This window comes from Penaeus monodon, chromosome 8, assembly GCF_015228065.2.
Source record: "Penaeus monodon isolate SGIC_2016 chromosome 8, NSTDA_Pmon_1, whole genome shotgun sequence".
NCBI classification, from domain to species: Eukaryota; Metazoa; Arthropoda; class Malacostraca; order Decapoda; family Penaeidae; genus Penaeus; species Penaeus monodon.
Window position 1 is genome coordinate 2,076,497 of NC_051393.1, and position 9,628 is coordinate 2,086,124.

Genomic DNA, 9,628 nt, shown 5'->3' on the forward strand with positions numbered 1-9,628 from the left:
AGAAAGAGAAGAGAAGAGAAGAGGAGGAGAGGAGTGCGGAGGGCGTAGGGCACGTGGATCAACGGCGGAGGTCAAACAATCGTCCTTATTTGGCTGATTACTCTTTGTTCTCCTATATGGCACTCTGTGGGCGCTCCTTCCTCTCTTTTTGTGGCACTGGCCCGCCCGCCCTCCCTCCCTCCCACTCCCCTCTCTCCTCTCCCCTTGCTCCGCTCGGCCCTTGTCTGGCAGTCGCCTTTTTTTTCCCCCGTTTACATTTTTCTTTGTCCAAAAAGGAAATATATATGTATAAACTTCGCCGCATTGTTAGTGAGCTTGACAGCTACAATGCTGCCCCTTTTCTTCCCTCGTTCTCCTTCCTCCTCCCTCGTTGTTCTTCCTCCTCCCTCGTTCTCCTTCCTACTCCCTCGTTCTCTTTCCTCCTCCCATTCTCCTTCCTCTTCCCATTCTTCTGTCTTCTCCCATTCTCCTTCCTCCTCCCATTCTTCTATCTCCTCCCATTCTTCTTTCTCCCCCCATTCTCCTTCCTCTTCCCATTCTTCTGTCTCCTCCTATTCCTCTTCCTCCTCCCATTCTCCTGCTCCCCCCATTCTCCTTCTCCTCTCCCCTCTTTGCCATACGGACCTCGACGACCCCAACAGCAGCAGCGGCGGCAAAAAGCGGACAGGGAGAAGCTTGCATATGAAATCCGATAAGTATTTATATTTGGGCCGAAAGTTGACAGAATGTCGAGATAAAGCGACGCTCGGGGGTGTTTGTTGCTTACACGAACGCGGTCGGATTCACCTCTTTGTTATTCCGAACGCGCCAGGACCGCTGCGGGGGAATTGCGATATTGTGCAATTAACGGCGATTAGCACCTTCTCTCCAATAAAGATTTGAAAAACACTTAAGAGCAAATAAAGCCCTTGAGAAAAAACTGGGCAGCGCCGCGTTCGGGGACGAGATGTTGCCAGTCGAAGATTTAAAACATCGTCTCGTATACATTTACAATCCGGATTTACATATGCGAACGTAAACATCAGCAGACGACGAGTTGGTCTTCTGTCAGGCGCGCATCTGGCCTACAAGAACGCCTGCACAGTGGGCGGGGCGGGCAATTCCTCATCCATATGCATGCGACTTCACGCGAACGTCAACAAATGGCCGAGTCCGAGGTTTTTAAAGAGCGTCTTTAACCAGCAACCAGGGTGCTTAGTCTTCCACAGAAAATGATCCGCATTTTTTACAAAAATTGGGATCCACGTTTTTTTTTTTTTTTTTTTTTTTTTTCAACAAAGAAATCCATATTTTATCATTTTCTTTGCAACGGCGAGATTGACTAGTCTTGAAATTAGCTGTTGATTTTCAGATAACGGCAATGAAATTCAGAAAAAAAAGAAAAAATAGAGAAAACCCAATGTTATTCATGGCAAATGACTTTCAAGTGGGCGTGGCTTATAGCTCTCCAGTTGCCAATTAGGATTTTCATCAGGCAGAGTGGTTCTACCTGTCTCCTAAGTATTTTGCCGGAGTCACTGCAGCCGCCTGGTGCCTCGGCCCAGCGCCTTTGCCCTCTGTCTCGCGCTGGGGCTGCTCGTCACGGGCGTACACGCATATACATATATATAGAAACACATATATATATATATATATATATATATATATATATATATATATATATATATATATATATACAAATATAGATACATATTTACACGTATACACACACACACACACACACACACACACACACACACACACACACACACACACACACACACACACACACACACACACACACACACACACACACACACACACAGACATCCATATATGTATATACATATATGGATGTATTTATGTATGTATGTATTTGTGTGTTTGTATGTATGTATGTATATACAAAACATGTGTGTGTGCGTGTTTGTAGAAGTGTATATATCTATTTCTGTCTGTCTATCTACACACACACACACACACACGTTTGAGAGTGGAAAAGCAAACGCTCCTCCTTAGCGTGCGTGTGCAAACCGCGTAATACCAGGAAAGTGAAACAAGTGACTGGAAAAGCTATTGTGAGGAAAACAAAAAAATGAAACACAATTGCAGCTTAATAGCATTTTCATTCTCGTTTATTTAGCGTTGTTAACATCATCGTTTTATCACCATCAGTATCATCACCATCATCATTTTTAGTTTCAGTATCACTATCATTATCATTATTATCATTAGTGTTATCATTATTATAGTTATTTTTATAATTATCATCATCATCATCATCATCATCATCATCATCATCATCATCATCATCATCATCATCATCATCATCATCACTATCACCATCACCACCATCACCATCACCATCATCATCATCATCATCACCATTATCAATACCATTATTATTATTATTATTATTATTATTATTATTATTATTATTATTATTATTATTATTATTATTATTATTATTATTATTATTACTATTATTATTTCATTTATGTATTTTTTTTTTATTATCATCGTCATCTTCACCATGTCATTATCGTATTCATAGCCATATCATATTAGCAGTGTAAGTATGTTTTCTTTTGTATTTACCATTTATTCTTAATGTATTCTTTCATCTGCGTGTTTTTGTTAATTCTTAAATACTTAAACACACTTACACAAACATCAACAAACAGAAACATACAGATACAAAGACAAACAAACACACACAAACATCAACAAACAAACAGAAACATACAGATACAAAGACAAACAAACACACAAACATCAACAAACAAACAGAAACATACAGATACAAAGACAAACAAACACACACGAGCGACGAAATATTCTCATGCACCCAGTAACAAAGAGGTACAAAAACAAAACAATTAAACAAGGAGACAGGCGTACGTCTATTTATAAACAAAGGCATCCATGAACAAAGAAAATACTTTCACAAACAGACGAATAATCACACACACATAAAAAAACAAAAACAAAAAAACATTATAAAAACAGACAAGCAAAAAAAATAAAAAATAAAAAAAAACATACAAAACAAATAATGGAAGAAACAAACAAAAGATTAATGATAAGAAGCAAACAAACAAACATTTCTTGCTTTGTGTTTGTTGGTTCCTTGTCTTTGCACGTCTTTTAGCGCATTCCTTTCTGTCTCCATTTATCTAGTTTTTTTTTTTTTATGAAGATGGAAATGGGGACGGAGGAGAAAGAGAGGAATTGATGTGAGTGAGAAGGAGAAGGTGGATGTGGATAGACAGACAGATAGATAGATAGATAGACAGATAGGCAGATAGAGAGATGGATAGACAGACAGATAGATAGATAGACAGATAGATAGATAGATAGATAGACAGATAGGCAGAGAGAGATGGATAGACAGACAGATAGATAGACAGACAGATAGATAGATAGACAGATAGGCAGATAGAGAGATGGATAGACAGACAGATAGATAGACAGACAGACAGACAGACAGACAGACACAGACAAATATACAGACAGACAGACAGACAGACAGACAGACAGACAGACAGACAGACAGACAGACAGACAGACAGACAGACAGAGGGAATGATGGAGGGGGAAAGAAAGCGAGAGATAAAGAAATAAACAAGCGAGAGAGAGAATAAACAAAAGACTAACCTAACGCACCGAGTGGGATACATTCCCAAATTATTTTACTTTTTACGAATTATTATTATTGATATTACCATTACCGAATGACACGTAATACCATTTAATTATCTAATTAATATCAATAACAGGGATATTATTATTATTATTATTATTATTAGTGGGCATCGTATTATGTTTCCAATATAGAGATTCCGTCAGCTTGGCCTCACTCTGGGCGTGTTTTTGTGTAAGCTCGTAACCCCGTGTGCGACTTTTCTCTCGTGTGCGCATTGCTTTGTGCACATGCGCGGATTTCTTATGAGGGTGAGTAACAAGGGAGAGATTAAAAGAGAGAGAGAGGGGGAGAGGGAGAGAGAGAGAGAGAGAACAAGGGAGGGAAAGAGAGAGAGAGAGAGAGAGAGAGGGTTTTTTTTTTGTCAAATAAAAATCGGTGGATAGAAAGAGAGGGGAGATTTTATTTAACGGGGGGGGAGGGAGGAGGAGGGGGGGGGGGAGATTTTGAAATCTCCGATCCTTTGACCCTTCATCCTTGCTTCCTGAGTGTGTGATGATGAACATGTTGGCCACTGCAACTCCCTCCCACCCTCCCTCCCTCCCTCCCTATCTCCCTCCCACCCTCCCTCCCTCCCTCCCTCTCTCCCTCCCTCCCTCCCTCTCTCCCTACCTCCTTCCCTCCCTCTCTCCCTATCTCCCTCCCTCCCTCCCTCGCTCTCTCCCTCCCTCCCTCCCTACCTCCTCCCCAACCTCCTCCTCCTTCTTAGCTGCCCCCCCCTCCCTTCCCCAACCCCAACCCCATCCTCTCTCCTTCTCCAACGTTCTCCTTCCCCCCCTCCCCCCTTTCTGTCTTTCTGCATTTCCCCTTCTTCCCATTTCTCTTCTCTCTTCTCCACTTCCTCCATTTATTTTTTCATCCCTTTTCCTCTTTCTCCACCATCCTTCCTTTCCTTCCCATCTCCATATTTCTTCCCCCTACCTTCTCTCCCCACCACTAAATTCCTCCTCTCCCCCTCTTTCTCCACCACGTTCTCCTTCCCTCCCCCATTCCCCTTATCCCATTTCTCTCCCCTCCTCCCCCATCTCCTTCTTTCTCCAACTCTTCCTCCTCCCTCTTTTCCTTACCCCTTCCTCCTCCCCTCCCCTCCCATCCTTTCTTCCCCTCTCCCCCAACCCCTTCTTTCATTACTCTCCCCTTTCTCCCTCCCCCTTCCCTTTCTCTCCCCCCCTTCCTCCCTCCCTCCCCCCCATCCTTTCTTCCCCTCTCCCCCCCTTTCCTTCCTCCCCCCCTTCCTCCTTCCCCTCCTCTCTCCCCCTTCCCTTCCCTCTTCGTAGAAACACTTGCCCAAACATTACCACACGCCGACTCTGCATTACGTGCAAGAGGAAGGGCAACGGACGGAGCTGGCTGGGGCATGGGAGGGGGAGAGAAGGGAGGGAGGGGTGGGTACTCTAATTAAAGATAATTCGGTGTATTAGCTCTCGGGTGATTGGAAATAGATGGAGAGAATCGTGTATGGAAATGGTTCAGGAGTGTATTAGGGTTCGGTCGGATTTTTTCCTTTTTTTTCTTTTTTGTTTCGAAATTATGAGAATGTACGAGGAATTAAATTATGAGGAAGGTTGTGTTAGGGAAATATTTTCCGCAGCGGCCGGTCTTCTCTGCTAGGGAGAGAATATACTGCATTGCAGAACACTATGCCGTACCAATACCCCTTTTTCTTCGCTCGTGGGTACTTTATTGTATCAGACGGCACACTTTATGGCAAACTGGAACAGTAAATAAACACATAAAAGGATATAGATTTCCCCCGAATTTTTGGGGGGACGTTCTCTTGCCAAAGAGAATAAACCTAAAAGAACGGACCCCTTTTATATAAAAAAAAAAACGATAAGGATCCAACCAGACGAAGAAAAAAACAAAAAAACAAAAGAGCATCTGCGCGTTGCGATCCCAAACGAAAGCTTTTCATCCGCGAAGCGATTGAAAACATCGTATTCAATCGCCCTCTGCATAAAAAAAATTTCCGATGATTTCACCCGCCTCGCATCCTTACCGAGCCAAAAAAAGAAAGAAAGAATATAGTAAGGTAGTTTTATCAGCTTATCGACGACTCGGGAAGGAATGACCTCGTTCAGTTTTCAAGTTCTTGGACGAGGTTACTCCCCCCCCCCCCCTTGTCTGTCAAGCGAGGTGGGGGAAGGGGAAAGGGGGAAGGGGGGGAGGGAGAAGGGTAGTGTTCTTTAAGGGAGAAAACTGAAAATAAAGGGAGGTTTTGCCCGACGAAGAAAATTGCGATGAGTGAAAGGAAGAAAGTCGTTTTTTTTCGAAAAGGGAGAGAAAGAGGTGGGTTTTGAAAGGAAAAAAATTCTCTTGAACCTTTTTTTTTACTGAAACGAAACAGTTGAATTTTCTAAAGGAAAAAAAAAGTTTTATACTCAGGATTGCATTATCATAGATCATTCGAAATGAGTGAAAAAAAAAGATAAAAAGAAGATAGGATGAGAGAGAGAGAGAGAGAGAGAGAGAGAGAGAGAGAGAGAGAGAGAGAGAGAGAGAGAGAGAGAGAGAGAGAGAGAGAGAGAGAGAGAGCAAACAGCAAAGAAGGTAGGAACAAAACTACAAGAAAAAAATATGGTAACCTTTTCAAAACAACAACAACAACAACAACAAAGGAAACGTGGAAGCAGACCGACAAAGTAGTGACCTTTACAAAAACAAAAACAATCCAACATAACCATAGTAATGACCTTAACGAAAACAACAAATAAACAAAACGACAACAAAAGCATAGTATTGACCTTAAAAAAAAACAAAAACATAGTCCTGACCTTATTATTTATTGACCTTAAAAACAATAGTGACCTTAAAAATAACAAAAACAGTATTGACCTTAATACGATAGAGGCCCTAAACAACGAGAAAAAAAAAACATACTACTGACCTTTTAAAAAAAAAATGACGACCTTAAAAAAACACACGAAACATAATATTGACCTTAATATATAATAATCCCCCCCTCCCCCCCCAAAAAAAAAAAAAAAAAAAACATAGCATTGACAAGAAAAAATAGTAAACCTTAACGAAATCCTCCCCCTCCCCCCCCAAAAAAAAAAAAAAAAAAAACCTGACCTTAAAAGTATATAAATATAGTGTTGACCTTAACGAAATCCTCCCTCCCCCCCCCCTGTCATGCTCACGGCAAGGGTGTCAGCCGTACACAAAGGGAAGGACACGAACCGCGTGCGTGACTTTGTTCAGGTGGGGGTGGGGGGGGGGGAGGACGGGGGAGGGGGTAAACTGAGGTGGTGTTTTTGTTATTGTGATTGTTATTGGTGTTGTTATTGTTTTTGTTATTATTATTATTTATTTATTTATTTATTATTATTATTTTTATTATTATTTTTATTATTATTATTATTATTATTAATATTATTATTCTATTATTATTTTTATTATCACTATTATTTTTTTTTTTTCTTCATTATTATTATCTATTTCTTCTTCTTCTTCTTCTTCTTCTTCTTCTTCTTATTATTATTATTATCATTATTATTATTATTATCATTTTTCTATTATTATTATTACTACTACTACTATTATTATTGTTGTTGTTGTTATTATCATCAACTTCATCATCAATATTATTATTATTATTATTGTTATTGTTATTATTATTATTATTATTATTATTATTATTATTATTATTATTATTATCATTTTCATCATCATCATCATCATTATTATTGTTTAGTCATCATTATTATTATGATTACTAATATTGTCATTATTATTATTACCATTATTATTGTTATCAAGCTTACTGAGAGCTCGAAAGAAATCTTTTATGAGTGAGAAGCGAAGGGAAAAGGGGGGAGGGGAGGGGGAGGAAGAGAAGGGGAGGGGGAAGGGGATGGTGGAAAGAGGGGAGAGGAGAGGGGAAGGGTGTGGGAGTAGAGGGGGGATGAGGAGTGGTGGAAAGAGGGGGTAGAGGATGGGGAAGAGGGGGATGAGGGGGGAGGGGAGGGGGGGGGAAGGGTATAAATCAGCTGCACCCGGCGGGAGATCGTCAGCCTGCGTCGTCAGCTCTTTAAAACCTTCGCCGAGAAGTGAGGACAGAGGGGAAAGGGGAGGGAGGGGAAGGAGGGAGGGGAAGGTGGTGGCGATGGGGAAGGGGGAGGGGTGTAGGGAAGGGGGCGAGGGTCAGAGCTTAGGATAAAGTGTTGATGATGTTAATGTAGCACGTACGCACGCACGTACGTACAGAAAACACACACACACACACACACACACACAAACACACATACCTCTCCCCCACACACACATACCTCACCTCCCCCCACCCCCACACACATACCTCCCCCCCACCCCCACCCCCACACACATACCTCACCCCCCCACATCCCCCATCCCCCCCCCCACCGAAGGCAGGAGAGGAGGCAGCAGGCAAGCACATCTGAGAACGAGCAGTGTTACCACGCAAGCAAACGCAAATGTGAAAAAAAAAAAAACTTGTTCATCGGTCTCGATGTTTTCCTCATGCTGTGGGTTGCGTGACGAGTAGGAAAAGGGATGAGGGAGAAATTCGGATAAAAAAGAATCAGGAAGGAAGGGTGAGGGAGAAATTCGGATAAAAAAGAATCAGAAAGGAAGGGTGAAGGAGAAATTCGGATAAAAAAGAATCAGAAAGGAGGGATGAGGGAGAAATTCGGATAAAAAAGAATCAGAAAGGAGGGATGAGGGAGAAATTCGGATAAAAAAGAATCAGAAAGGAGGGATGAGGGAGAAATTCGGATAAAAAAGAATCAGAAAGGAGGGATGAAGGAGAAATTCGGATAAAAAAGAATCAGAAAGGAGGGATGAAGGAGAAATTCGGATAAAAAAGAATCAGAAAGGAGGGATGAAGGAGAAATTCGGATAAAAAAGAATCAGAAAGGAGGGATGAGGGAGAAATTCGGATAAAAAAGAATCAGAAAGGAGGGATGAGGGAGAAATTCGGGTAAAAAAGAATCAGAAAGGAGGGATGAAGGAGAAATTCGGATAAAAAAGAATCAGAAAGGAGGGATGAGGGAGAAATTCGGGTAAAAAAGAATCAGAAAGGAGGGATGAGGGAGAAATTCGGATAAAAAAGAATCAGAAAGGAGGGGTGAGGGAGAAATTCGGATAAAAAAGAATCAGAAACGAGGGATGAGGGAGAAATTCGGATAAAAAAGAATCAGAAAGGAGGGATGAGGGAGAAATTCGGATAAAAAAGGGGTGTGGAAGGAGGGGTGAGGGAGAAATTCGGATAAAAAAACGGAAAGGAGAGTAGAGAGAAAAAATCGGATAAAAAGGGTGAGAAAAGAGGGTAGAGAGAGAAATTCGGATAAAAAATATATAATAAAGAATAGAATGAGAAAGGAGAATAAAAAAAAAAGAGAAAGGAGAATGGGATATAATATGCGAAAGGAGGATAAAAAAAAAGAGATGATGATGAAATGAGAATAGGAAAGATAAAGTGGGGAGAAACGGCAGAATGAGAAGGAAAATGAAGAAATGGCGGAATTAGAAAGAAAGGGATTTGCAATGACCGAAAAGAAGATGGAGTGAGGAGGGAGGAGATGGAATGAAGTAGAGGAAGAAGGGACAGAAGATGGGGAAGAGGCAGAAGATGGAATGAGGAAGAGGAAGAAGAGACAGAATGGGGAAGAGGCAGAAGAGGAGGAGAAAGAAAATGGGTCGAGAAAGAAACGAATAAAAAGATTGTGGTTGATAGACAGAGATAAAAAGACGTTGAGGCAGAAATAAATGGAATAAATAAATAAAGAAAGAAAGAAAGAAAACACAGGTAAACAGGAGAGGGAATAAGAAGAAAAAAAAAAAAATGAAAGAGAAATGCCAGAGGGGAAGATTACGTATTTCCGCCTCTCCCCTCAACACGCTCCTTGCCCCTCCCCTCTCTTCCCTTCCCCTCCTCTCTTCCTTCCCTCCCTCTTCATCCCCCGTCCCTCCTTCCTTTTTCCT